Raw genomic sequence first — 14293 nt, 5'->3', positions numbered from 1 at the left:
CAAGATCCTGCTAGTGATAGAAACTTTTTTTTTAAAACCAGCAATGTTGGACTATAATGTATCAGGTACTTCAAAATGTTGGTCACTGAACATCATGGCCACAAACCTTTAAAAACTGCTTCCATTTTATATAATTTGAGGTGCTGTATGGGAGTTCTAAATTGATCCATCATGATGTGAAATTCACTATGTGATTCAAATGTAACAGTGCAAAATTGAATATAGAGGCATGCATAATCTTTCTCTTAGAAATCGAGAGGGGTTGTAATTTCAAATATTGTGCAATTAGATTAAATCATAATGTAACAGTTAAAAAAAAAAGATGATCCTGATCATGCCCTCAAAAACATTAGAAGCCAGTGGTGAACTGAATCAAACTAAGTTTCTTACAAAGCCCAAGCCATATCAGTTACAGAACAGTTGACTCCACTCTAGTGTCCTAGCAAAAGAAAGAACATACCCTTTACTGAAGATAAATCTTATTTACTTCAGTCTCTACCTCAGTGTTCTTTTACACAAAATTTTCAACTTAATGCAATAGCAAGGAACGCAGAATAGTAAGAAAGTAAGATTCACTTGAGAAGAAATAGTCAATGGAGAGATGACTCAAGTATTAGAATTATTAAATAAAAACTTTAACTGTGATAAAAATGCTGAAGAATTTATTTAAGCATTTGGACAACATAAAGATATGGGGAACTTCAGTTAATATACAGAAGCTACTCAGAAGAATTTAATGGAGAAATCTAGAAATGAAAAGTATAGCAGAAATTAGCAGACTGGACACCATAAGAGAAAAAAAACAGCAGTGAACTTGAATGTAGGAAAATAGAAAATATCCAAATCAAAGGGACAAAAGTAATTTTAAAGATCTATCTGAGAACTGTAAGACAGTATCAGGCAGCCTAAAATATATTACTGGAATTCCTGGAAAAAGGGAAGAAAAACGAAGCAGAAAAAATGTTTGAAGACATAACAACCAAGGACTTTCCAAAAATGGGTGAAAGACATTAAAACAAAAATCAAAATTGGCAAAATCAAGCAGGATAAAATATGTGTGTGTGTGTGTGCGTCTGCATGTACACGCACACACAGCTGTGAGCATTTCATGGTCACACTGCTGATCAAATAAAGACTTTTAAAAGTAGTCAAAGAAAAAAGATACTTTACATATAAGAAAATAAAGACTCAAATAGTGGCTAATTGCTTATCATCATTGATGAGGGACCGTGGCAATAGTATTATAAAACAGCGAAGTGTGTACACACTCAACACTTAGCAGCTAAAACTACAAGAGTAGTTGTGGAAGTAGGGAAGGAAAATTAGAAGAGATCTGCCAGGGTACTCCCAGCTTTCAACTAGCAAAGTCTAGGAGAAGAATTGGAGGGCTGAGCAAACTCCTTTTAGGATTCCAGGTCTTCACAGAGAATTGGTTGGTTACCCTACAAAAAAAAAAAAAAAAAGGGAAGGAGCAAGAAAACAACTGCTCTGCTTATATTCTCATCAATTTGCTGTTGCTTACTGGCAGTTTAAAAATTGATATGGAAAAGCATTTATAAAAATCTTCAGTTATAAATAAAAAACATAAATGAAACTGTCAGTGTGAACCTTGTTATTTTTATACTATTTGATGATGGCTATAGTACTTGCAACCCACTCCAGTACTCTTGCTTGGAAAATCCCAGGGACAGGGGAGCCTGGTGGGCTGCTGTCTCTGGGGTCGCACAGTCGGACACAACTGAAGCGACTTAGCAGCAGCAGCATGGTACTTACTTTACATTTTCAAAAAAGTTTTTTATAATAACAGATTGTGAAAGAGATAGATCTCATTTTGAAGACTTTTGTAAATTTGTACTTAGCAGTCTGTGAAGTATATCAAGCATTTTTCTCAAATTGGATTGTGTTAAAGTTTTGAAACTTATGAAGACATTGAGTGCCCCAAATTGGAAGAGGAGTTCTATGGGGAATTATGACTCTTCATTATGCTTAGGAAAAGGTTTTTGACTCCAGTTAGCCTTTGTTGGTTTCAAATTAAGGAGGGATGAATTATGCCATACCAAAGTGTATGGACATTTTGGGGACTAGGTTATACGATACTGGGAGGGTTAAAGCAATGGAGTAATTGGTCAGATCTTCTTTTGAGAATTTAACTATGATGTTTAGAGATTTGATTAAGTTGTGACATTTTGGAGACAAGAAAGACTAAATAGTTTTCTAGTCTAGTTTTAAGAGTGAGTTGTAAAATGTCTAAATTTGGACTTTGGCAGAAGGTAGGAAGATAGAAGTACTATTCTTTGAACATATATACTGAATGCAAGGAGGGCCATCTCAGCAGTCAGGGTATGGAGGAAAAAGCAGCCAGGAAGGACTTGTCAAAATGCTCGTGGACTTTTTTTAATTGACCTTTCTTGAGATCCGTGACAGCTCTGAACTTGTTGGCACACTTTTATATTTGCTATAATTGGGTTTGATCTTAACTGAAAATTGTTTTGTGTGTGTTTTGGTTGATATACCCCTAATTAAGAATGCTATTACTTATTGTGATAATTAGTACACTTCTTCACCAGTGTGATTGGTTCTGGGGAAAAGATAGACTTTGTTATCTAGTCTGAAACAGACAAGTACACCAATAGTAACATTTTAACAGTGATAGAAATATGTACAGATCTTGTTTCCTGGGAATTGGGGGAAAATATGTAAAATGTTTCTATTTAGTTACTCTTTATCTTTCCCAAAGGCTCAAACCTTGCTCACCAGTGTTCAGAAGAGGGAGTTCTGTGGCTTTTGAAAAAGATCGAGAGGAACCATTTTGGGTTTTTTTTTTTTTTTTTCCTCAATTTTTTTTTTTTCAGATTACATAGTGAATTATTTTAAATTCAGTTAAAGTAGGGGAGGGAGTGCAATGATGGTGAAAGCTTTTGTATCTTATTCCTAAAAAATGACCCACTTGGTCAGGTTATATGGTTCAGTGCCTTTGTTTTAAAAATGAGAAAGCGGAAGCCTAGAGAAATAAAATACTAACCCAGGATTATGTAATAAATGAATAAAGTAAGATAACACTAGAAATTTGAAAACCTCTGGGTTTTTGGAGTTCAGTGCTTTTCAATACCAGACTGCTTCAAAAAAAGCTGACAGTTTGGCTTAGAAGAGAACATAGATTTGAAAGGGAATAGTGCTTAAAATATAGTAACTAAATTTTAACATCTTTTCAAAGGGAGTGGTGATAATAAGCATCTTATAATTTCGCATTTTTAATCTGTTTTTTTTTCATTAGTAGTTCATTTGCTTTGGTGTTTGCAGGTTAATGCTTTCTCATTTGTAATCATATTTATTTGTAATTATTTCTAATTTGGCAGAGCAGCTGTTCTCTCAGATAAGGAAACTGAAGCTTAGTTTTTTAGCTGTGAGATCTGTGAGGTGGAAAGTATCCCCTTTTTAATGAAAAAATTTCAGCGTGATTTGATAGCAATAATAGAAAACTGTTGTGGCAATATTAGAAAAAACCTAGAAGTCTATCTATCATAAGCTACACAGTATTAGCTAGACTTTTTTTTTTTAACATATGAGGGAGCAGGTAATAAGAATTTAATTGAAAATAGAATGACAGAATTAGGTTTTTCAGATTTCTAGTCTTAGTGCTGTTTCTTTTGGATAATTCTGCCCTTTCTTAGTCAAGGGAGAAAATGTTCCTTAGCCTCTGCTAGTAACTGAAGGGATGAAATGCTTCAGATCTGTTTTGTAACTAGGTAAATGGGACCCCACATATAAGTAACTGAAGGAGTGGACTTTGGAAGCCAGAGCCCTTTCGCAGCAAATTTGATTCTTCCTCAGCTGTGAATTGAAATGTAAAACATTTAAGAAATAATGGAGTTTTCTTGAGGGCTGCCATATCAGCATTTCACCTGCAGTCTACTTCTCCTTTGAGAGAGACTTCTGTAATATGATTGTGTAACCATAGGTGTGTATGCTTAATTTGCTATTTGGGCTACTGCTTTTTGCACTGAACAGTATGAAGTCTGACTCTTGGGGAGTTGGAAGACTGTCTTTAAATCAGACACTTAATACTTGATGAATAACTTGGAAAGCAGTGATTCTCAGCTGTGTGACTCCTGGGATTTCCTGAGACCCTTCCATGAAATCTATGAGGTCTCCACTTTTCCAATTGTATACTAGTTGAGGAGGTATTTTCTTCATATATTTCAACCAAAACAGCATATTAAGACAGATTAAATGTAAAAGATAAAAGAACCTGTCTATTATTTAAGCCAGGCATCAATGGTATTTGCCCCCAAAAAAGAAACATTATCAGTTTTACCAAAGTTTAATTTTCTTGTGGGAATATAACTGTATTCATAAAAAGTATAGGGTACAGATTTCCCTTGATTTCTGAAAACAGAGTGTTCCTGTGAAACTTTTCTTAAGCCAAAATGTCATGAAGTGAAGAAGTCATTACTCTAGGACACATCTTGTTAATGGGTGCACAAAATAAGTTGGGATAAAGCATAGCTGCTCACAGACACAATTCAGAGCTATGGTGGCCTGATGCTGAGATGCCTGGTGTGGTTCCTAGGAAAGGATCTTAGCAGTGCCACTCTGTCTGCTCATGAGAATACCAACTTCTCTTCAACTTGCTACAAAACAAATGCTGGAGACTTTCAGCTTTTCTCATAAAAGTGAAAATCCTTTCCCAATTTCTTGTGGTTATTAGCAGTAGAGCTCTTCTGTAAAAGTCACAAAGTGACATAAAGCAAATTTTCAAAAAGCAGGGGATATGTTGTATGTTAATTTCAGGTTATTCAATTAGTCATTGAGCTCCATGCAGCCCTGCCCTGCAGTGGGGATATAGCTCAAATTAGAGAAGGTCAGTCATTTCCCAGAACCAATATGATGATGCTGTTAGAGAGGGGAGGCTCCTCTAGCTGTCAGAAGAACTGCTCAGGGCCATTTTTGTTGCCACATGGAGAACGCCTGCCTCAAAATGAAGAAAATTCAAAGGAAAGCAGAATGGAAAGGGAAGGTCCTGGTAATAGCATTTGAACTCGTGGATCTAGCTGTGCCTACACTTCGACTTCCCTCTGGTTTATATCCATAAGTTCCTCCTCTGGTTTACTCTTCCTGCCTCCTCGCAAGTATTTATGTTAAATTGTAATGAGTTTATTTAGTTATTTTAAGCTAAATAGTGTAGAATTTTTTCAGTTTCAAATTTTATTATAAATAATGGCATATAGAATCATTTTAAATAAAAGCTCTTCTGGGTTCTCTCTAATTTGTAAAGTGTAAAAGGATTCTGAGACCAAAAATTTGAGAACCACTGCTCTCAAGGTAAGGAGGCATTCCTGCCATTTCTTGAGGGTAATACAAAAGAATGAAGGAACTAACTAAGTAGTTTTCAGCATTATAATTGCATGTTTTGTGATAAGTTTTTACCAGTGATAAGAAGTGGTACGTGTGATGGTCATGGATAGATCATGTTTAGATATGCTTGCTGTGATGTTCATTTTATTTTGTAAAATGAAGTGGGCATGTAATAATTCTAAATGAGTAACCTTTCCTGTAACTAATTACTACATACAAATAACTATTTTCCCTCTTTATTTGAATTGGATGAAGCTGTATAATAAACTATGGTAATCTACTTTTTCAATGTATATAGTCTGTTGTCATGGAATTTGGGTTTTTAAAAGAGTAATTCGAAGTACAGAATATAGTTGCATGACTTTGATGCAAATTAGATATTTTTCTTGAATATAAAGTGAAAATTTGGTAGGAACAGACGTGGGTGTATATCCGTGTTCTAAAGTTACTGAGTTAACATATTTAAATTTAATTTTTAATTCCCACTGCCACCTCCAGTTCCTCCTTCTCAAGATTACTGAAAATGGAAGCTTGGGTTACATTTCATCAGTTATCTTCCACTGAATTTCTAAAGCCTCCAAGAAGCTTGAAGAAAACGAAACCGACTACTCTGAAATATTGTACTGCAGTACAATATTTTTTCACTTTACTGTCTCATTACTATTTTGAAAGTATTAATTAAAAAATGAAAGCTAATATGTTGATGTTAGGATTAATTAGAACCTTTTTATTAGAGTTTTTTTTTTTAATGTGTAGTTGATGTACAGTGTTGTGTGTTGTGCCAGTCTCTGCTGTATAGCAAAGTGACTGTTGATTCATGTGTTTTGAAGTCTTTCTTAAGAAAATAAAGTTCTTTTGGGAGATTTTATTAAAAGTTTGATCTTCCGCATTGCTTTGGCTTTTCTAGCTTATTCGGTGCATGCGCTCCCCTGCCCGGATACAGCTGGAGGAGAATGAGCATGTTCACCCCATGCTTTTCAGGGGCATTATTTGTATCCTTAACAGAGTATATTCAGAGATTGCTAAAGTTTTATTTGTATGCCTTTAAAATCATTGATTTGAATGACTTCATAGTGACCCGATGTTAATTTTAAATCCTTACAAAAGCGAGAGATCCAAATGTTTGTGAATGCTCACTTTGCTCCATCCCACTGGACTCCTGTCCCCTATGTGTCAAGTAGATGCCCACCTGAGGTCTTTCCTGTTGGGTTCCTTCTTTTTCCTAGAAGGATCTTTTTCTAGAAAGCCAGAAAAGCTTGCTTGTACTACGTTCTACTCCCTATCTAACTTCAGATCCCTGTTTAAATATCCTTCCCTGATAATCTTACCTAGGATCTACTCATTCAGTCCTTCCCCTTCCCTTTTCTTTCTCTTTTTCCCTTTCACTCCTTTTCTGTACTTTATTCCCTTGTTGTTTAGTCACTAAGTCGTGTCTGACTCTTTGCTACCCCATGGACTATGCTGCCAGGCCCCTCTGTCCATGGGATTTTCCAGGCTGAAATACTGAAATGGGTAGACATATCCTTTTCCTGCATTGGCAGGTGGATTCTTTACCTCTGAGCTAGCAGGGAAGCCCTGTATTCCCTTACCTTGCATCTTTTCTGTTCAGAATTCTTGTCTGCTTGAGAATGCCTTGTATGTATGTATGGTCTGTGTCCTCCCTACATCTCCAGTGAAATAAATTCTGTAATGATAGGGACTTTCTGGTTTTCAAATTTGTATCCCCAGGATTCTAGAACAGTACCTGACGTTTTAGGTGCTTATTAAATATTTTTGAAAGGTGAATGTGCTGTTAGAAGATAATTGATAAACTGAAGTTTTATTCTCAGAACTTTATGAAAATGGAAAAGAAAGGGCCCTGACAAGTGAGCTAATAATCTAGTGAAATTTGTAAGTATATTCTCTTTTTCTCTTTCTTTCAGTATTGTCTCAGGTACTGTGTTAGGTGCAGAGGCTACATATATGAGTAAGAAGTTGTATTTTTTGGTTTTGATATATTTTTGATGAAACTATATTTTATAGTTTATATTTTATCTATAGTGTAGTATAAAGTTGCTACTCATTATTATAGATTTGAAAAGAATGCTGTATTATCTTTTTATATATCTACACAATACCCCATGAACAAATTAAACCTAAGGATTACACTCTTTGAGGTTTGTGAGGGATTTACTATCTAATTTAGTGCTTGTCTGCCAGGGGCTGTTGAACTTATGCTTGAAACCTTTCTAATGATAGAGAATTCACTTTCTTTCAGGCAGTTTATTCAGCCTTTGGGAGGCCTTTGATTATTAAAAAATTCCATCTCTATTTTAAACCAGAATCTCTTGCTTCCACTTACTGGTTCTAATTATATCCCATGGAGGATGTAGTGAATAAAGGTGATCCTTCTTCCTTGTGGTAGCCCTTCAGTTATTTGAAAACCTACCAAGTGCACTCTTGACATTTCAGTTTTCCAGGCCAGGAATCTCTAGCAAGCTATTTGATGATGATACACATTTCCATTCTGGTCAGTTTCTAAGAATGATTGGGTTTGTTTATACATTTATGAAAGGTGGCACCTAGAAGAGAAAGCAGTGGCCTCCCTGCTGCACACGAGAGCGACACTTTGCTCTCGAGTTCTCAGTTATCGGTTTTATCTCATCTTGATGATCCGTTTTCCTTCCTTTCACACATTATCTCATTTGGCTTTTATCAATTAAAATATGTGGTTGCTTCCCCTTCATCTCACACTCCTCAGTGCTATTTTGTAGTTTCTTGTTTTGTGTTTTACCTGCTCCCCTCCTCTTCTCCCCTCCCTGACTCCCTTCCCCACAACAAACACACAGAGGGGTAATTGAAGTTGGTCAGAAGTATACTTTATTGGCAGATTATGTTTTTGCTGGTCTTCAGTTCAGGTCAGTTCAGTTGCTCAGTCGTGTCCGACTCTTTGCGACCCCATGAATTGCAGCACGCCAGACCTCCCTGTCCATCACCAACTCCCGGAGTTCACTCAGACTCATGGCCGTCAAGTCAGTGATGCCATCCAGCCATCTCATCCTCTCTCATCCCCTTCTTCTCCTTCCCCCAATCCCTCCCAGCATCAGAGTCTTTTCCAATGAGTCAACTCTTCTCATGAGGTGGCCAAAGTACTGGAGCTTCAGCTTTAGCATCATTCCTTCCAAAGTAATCCCAGGGCTGATCTCCTTCAGAATGGACTGGTTGGATCTCCTTGCAGTCCAAGGCACTCTCAAGGGTCTTCTCCAACACCACAGTTCAAAAGCATCAATTCTTCGGTGCTCAGCTTTCTTCACAGGCCAACTCTTCACATCCATACATGACCACTAGGAAAACCGTAGCCTTGAATAGACAGACCTTTGTTGGCAAAGTAATGTCTCTGCTTTTGAATATGCTGTCTAGGTTGGTCATAACTTTTCTTCCAAGGAGTAAGTGTCTTTTAATTTCATGGCTGCAGTCACCATCTGCAGTGATTTTGGAGCCCTCCAAAATAAAGTCTGACACTGTTTCCCCATCTATTTGCCATGAAGTGATGGGACCAGATGCCATGATCTTAATTTTCTGAATATTGAGCTTTAAGCCAACTTTTTCACTCTCCACTTTTACTTTCATCAAGAGGCTTTTTAGTTCCTCTTCACTTTCTGCCATAAGCGTGGTGTCATCTGCATAACTGAGGTTATTGATATTTCTCCTGGCAATGTTGATTCCAGCTTGGAATCAAGCTGATCTTAGAAGCACTTAAACTTTGTGGAAATTAAGCCTGTTTTCTAAGTAGAAATGAATTTTATCAGTTTCAGTATTATTGCTTTGTCCTTAACATTTTCAAAATGTGATTCTTTTTTTCTCTTTCCTGGATCTAAACTATTTTAGCCCCACTTTTCTTTCACATGTTTCCAAAGTAGTGGTATTATAGCAGAGGGTAGACTGGCTCTGACAAGATAAAGTGTCATTCAAATCACAAACCTATTGTCAGTAGCAGCAACTGGTAAAGTACCTCATGAACAGTCTTTGCTTACCATGGAGACAGTTTTAAAAAATAACTGACCGCTTACTATCAGAATATAGTTTTCTTTTGATACATAATTTAAATATTTTTACTTCATTAATTTTGCATAGTAGGTTATTATTGCTCTATGCTCAGATGAAGTAGCAGTGCTACTTTTAATTAAGACAGATAGTAACAAGAGCACATTGTTTGCCTTTTGTCCCTGACCCATGACATTCTGGTATATTAAACTTCAGATTATTATTTGCTGTTCAGATTTATTGTGTTCAGATTATTTTTTACTTAGCTGTAATTTGTAAGTACATACCTTCTTTTTTCAAAAGTGTTGAAATAAATATGAAATGGCTTCCTTAGGACTTAAGAAAAATTACCTCCCAAATACATATATCCTGTTTTGCTGTTAAATGTGAAATTATAAACCTTACTTCTACTGTGTAATTTGCAGTCTAACATTTTGCAGAGTAATCTGCCTTTCAGACCATTTTAAGTATTTTGCATTTTTTTGGTATGGTTCTTGATTCATTATGATTGTTGGGACTTCTTAGTTCTTGATTTGATTTGAATTGCTTCTAATAAAAGATTCTGAGCAAAGAATCAGGAATTCTATCTTGCTGTTTTATAAAACTGTAGTCTAGACCATAATAATTTTAAAAATCTTTCTCCACAGTTTTAGCTGCTAACATTTTAATTCACTATTAAAAAGTGTCCTGTTTAAAAAATAATGGAGGAAATGGAATAGATTTGATGTTTGGCTAAGAGAAATGTGAAGTGACAGTTATTAGGTCATTATTAAACTAAAAATTCACCACAGCTCTCAAACCAATACTCAGTCAAATTATAGCATTTGGACTCAGTGTAGGGACTCTGAATTTGTTCATTAATAGCAGTTGCAATAAAACAGTAAAGATAGTGATAGTATTATATATATATTTTACCACAGTGATTTCTGGTAAACTAAAGTGTATTTAGCTTGACGCCTTGTTAGGTTAAGGTTTAGGTGATGGTGCTTATTCAGGTTACCTAACATGAATAAGTATCATTTCATGGTCTCTCGTGCAGTTACCAGATTGCCAGTATAAGTGTGTCTGTAGGTACAGCATGAGGTTATTGTCCCATTTCTTCATGTTTATTTCATCACAGATTTAAGTACTTTCATGCTCATTATGGTAAACATGAAAAAATTAACTTATCACAAGTCATTTTGTCTGCATTTTTTTAAATGGTTGGTTTAAATAAGTATATTAAAATAAATTTTAAAGAGAAAGTGCTTAAAAATCTCATGTACCATTGAAATGAATTTTTTTCTTTCTATTTAGGTTGTAATCCACTTCAAGTCTTTGTGAATAAATGGAAATAGATCTATGAGAAAAGTGGATTTGTGATTAATAACAGATACCCTGAAACTTAGCTTAGTAGCACAGCAGACATTAATGATCTCATGACATGTATCATTCCTGTGGGTCAGAAATTTGGAGCTGTTTAGCTAAGTAGTCTCTCATGAGATAGTGGTCAAGTTGTTGGTCAGTGCTGCAGTCTTTTCAAGGTTCCACTGGGGCTGTAGAATCGGCTTCCATGTTCATTAACGTGACTACTGGCGAGAGACCTCAGTCCACCCTGGGGGGCCCTCATTTCACCACATGGTACTCTCCATAAGGCTGCTTGAGTATCCTTGAAGCATAGCAACTGATTTCTCTAGAATAAATGATTCCAGAAAAAGAACAAAGAGTATGCCATTGTGTCTTTCATGACCTAGATGATATCTGACCTCAGAAGTCAGACACTGTCACTTCTGCCATATTCTGATTGTTTAGAAGCAAGGCACTATATTGAGCCTACTCTCCAAAGGGTAGGGAATTTGGCTCTGCCTTTTGAAGGGAAGACTGAAGAGTTTGAAGACAAGTCACCAGAGCCATGTACTGTAGGGAGTCTTCACAGCATATGATAAATGTGGTACTGGTTCCTTGATAGAGCAGTTCTCAATTCTGATATTGTATCAGATTTGTGCAGCTTTTATAAAATAAATGAAGCAAAATTACAGATGGTTGTATTAGACCTGTTGATTCACTTGCAGTCAGATTTTCCTAAAGTGTTACTACTGTGCAGCCAAGGTTGCCCACTGTCTTTAACATGTGCTTTTTGATTCAGTGGTGTGTTACTACTGTACTTCTGTAGAATTGTTACATTCCAGGTATGTATAGGAATTAAGACTTTTTGGTATATGTATTATAGTATAGTTTTCTAGCTTTAATGTATATAGGTTCCTTATTAATACTCTTAGTATTTGAACTTTTAGTAGAACTTGTAGAATTACATTTTGTGTTTATTGTTGTTAGAGTTAAGATTGCTAACAATTTTACAATAAAGAGCAATAAAAATAAATTGAAGGATGTCATGTATTGTTGTGTTGTTCATTCGTTTAGTTGGATCCGACTCTTTGTGACCCCCATGGATTTTAGCATGCCAGGCTTCCCTTCCCTGTCTTTCACCATCTCCCAGAGCTTGCTCAAACTCATGTCCGTTGAGTCAGTGATGCCATCCAGCCATCTCATCCTCTGTTGTCCCCTTCTCCTGCCTTCAATCTTTCCCAGCATCAGGGTCTTTTCTAATGTATCATGTTTTCCCTCAAATGAACTGTTATCCTACCTCTCCCTCTCGTTTGTAGTCACTATCTCTCCCCACTGTAATTCCCTAATGTATTTGTCTTTTTTTTTTTTTTTTTAAGCCATGATTGGTAAGTCTTTTTGTGTCATCTGTCCTTTGAAAATTCAATTTACTGAACATTGTTTATGTTGCTGTCATGAAATTAACCCAAGCTAGGAAGTGAAATCTAACCTGGGGGTGGAGTGGGTTCTGAGTTGGGTTTTTAATAAATTGGTGGGATAGAAAAATAGTAGAAAGTGATGCAGATGGGGCTGAGGAATTCAGAGGTTTATCGAAATAATGGACTCTGAGGGGAAGAGCACAGGAAGAAATAAGAGGAACTATGCCTTGGACAGCCTCTAAGTGTATAGGGAGGCATTGTAGGGGCTTTTGCTAGGATGGCTAAGTAAATTGGTGGCTGTAACTAGATGTTTGTAGCAGTAAGTAAATTGGAGGTCTGGTTTCTGGGTAGATCGCTATAAGAAACAATGCGGTTGGGGACTGTAGTGTTGAGAGAGTAGACTTTAGAGTAAGAAGTTCAGGTTTAAATCTTGGTTCTGTTACTAACATGTAGTCTGAAGTAGTTTGCCTAGTTTTTCTCTGAGCCTCTGTTTCATCAGTAAAGTGAGAGCTAAATACAGGGTGTAAAGTATGGAACATAGTTCATGGCTCAAATAAGGGTTTGGTAAATGTTAGTGCTTATTAGCTGTTGCTATGATTTTATTCACCCTAACTTGGAAAACGATTGTGAATTAAATAGGTAACAACTTTAGCTTAGTTGAAAAACAGTTAATCTGCTTTTAAAAAATTTGATGGGCATGGTTTGGACATCAGAAACTTTCCCTCCTGACCCTGTTTCATTTTCACTAACTTCCTACTCTTCATCCCGATCAACAGGCAAGCATAGTTTATACTTATACATATTCCATTATTCAGACATAAGCCAGTCCAAATATATAATCTCTCCTTTTCTCCCCACACATGGTAATATACTATACAGATTTTTTCTGTCTTGCTTTTTAAATGTAACAAATTGATAGGGAGGTATCTCTGACATGAAAACTCCCCCGTTGTTTGTTGTCCTTTTGTTGTATGCCATTCCCTTGTGTAGACTTAGTATATTTTCTTTTTCCAGTCCTCTGTAAATGGACAGTTGCAGATTTTTTATTTTATAATCAGTGTGACACTGAATACCTTGTACACAAGTCATTTTGAACATGTAAGTATATCTGTAAAGTTTATTCACTGAAATAGAGTTGCTGGGTCAGTTGCATTTGTGACCTTGATATGCCATACTCTAGTATCTACTGAGTCCCTCTTAGCAGCCATAATGTGTGAAAACTGGTTGTTTTCCCCTTAGTCTTGCCTCTAGGATATATTTTCATATATTTAGATTTTCTCAACTTTGTAACAGAAAAATTATATTTCAATATAGTTTAAGTTTGAATTTCTCTTATGGATGGATGAGGTATTTTTACTCATTTAAGAATTGTTTTTCTGTTTAGTATTTTGTTTGACTTTTAAGGCTTCTTTATACTCCTAAGTTTTTGCTTTTATTTGTCTTAATATAATCAAATTACTCTTTTGCAATGCAGTTCAGAAAGTGTTCGTTACTCCAGAGTTGTAAGATAACTTTTTCTTGTTTTCTTCTAATACTTGTAATGGTTTCATGTTTTTACTGTGGAATATGGAATAAATTATGGGTCCAACTTAATTTTTTAGAAAGATAACTGCCAAGTGTTCTCAGTGTCATTTATTTTGTAGTTCATCTCTTCTTCCTTGATTTGGATATCATCCTTGTAAAATCTGTATTTCTATGTGTATTTGGGTCTGTTTCTAAACTTTCTTTTGTTTTGTTAAAAGTATATATATTGTGTTATGTTTTCAAGTTTCCTTTTATTGTCCTCTTTTCCAGATATTGTTTGACAATTATTTACCTCGTTTGGGAAAGAATAGCCTCTTGGTATTTTTATTGGTACCACATTGCTTATTAGTTTTTGATGTTTTGGTATTATCCATAATTTGTTGTAACTTCTCTTTTTTTAAAATAATAGAACTTTCTGAATCTTTAGTACATGTATTAGTATATGTTTGGTAGGATACAGAATGATGACTACATGTAATGTGTAAAGTATATTAATATGAGGGAGAAAAACTTCTAGTTCATCATTGCTTCTGTGAATTAGATGATGCTTACATATATTAACTTGTTTAACTATCATGCTGACTTAGTTTGTAATTGGAACTTATAGAGTGTGCAGTTGTTTATGGCTAAATTTCCTTCAACATTGCTCT

At 35.7% G+C, this 14293-nt stretch overlaps 1 protein-coding gene across 21 annotated transcripts in view; it reads left to right on the top strand.

Moving 5' to 3' along the window:
- Positions 1-14293, top strand: part of RBM26 (RNA binding motif protein 26) — an 83250-nt gene that overhangs the window by 12991 nt on the left and 55966 nt on the right. The window lies entirely within an intron of this gene.

This window comes from Ovis canadensis, chromosome 10 (genome assembly GCF_042477335.2).
Source record: "Ovis canadensis isolate MfBH-ARS-UI-01 breed Bighorn chromosome 10, ARS-UI_OviCan_v2, whole genome shotgun sequence".
Classification (NCBI taxonomy): Eukaryota; Metazoa; Chordata; class Mammalia; order Artiodactyla; family Bovidae; genus Ovis; species Ovis canadensis.
This window is presented reverse-complemented; position numbering and strand designations above follow the sequence as displayed.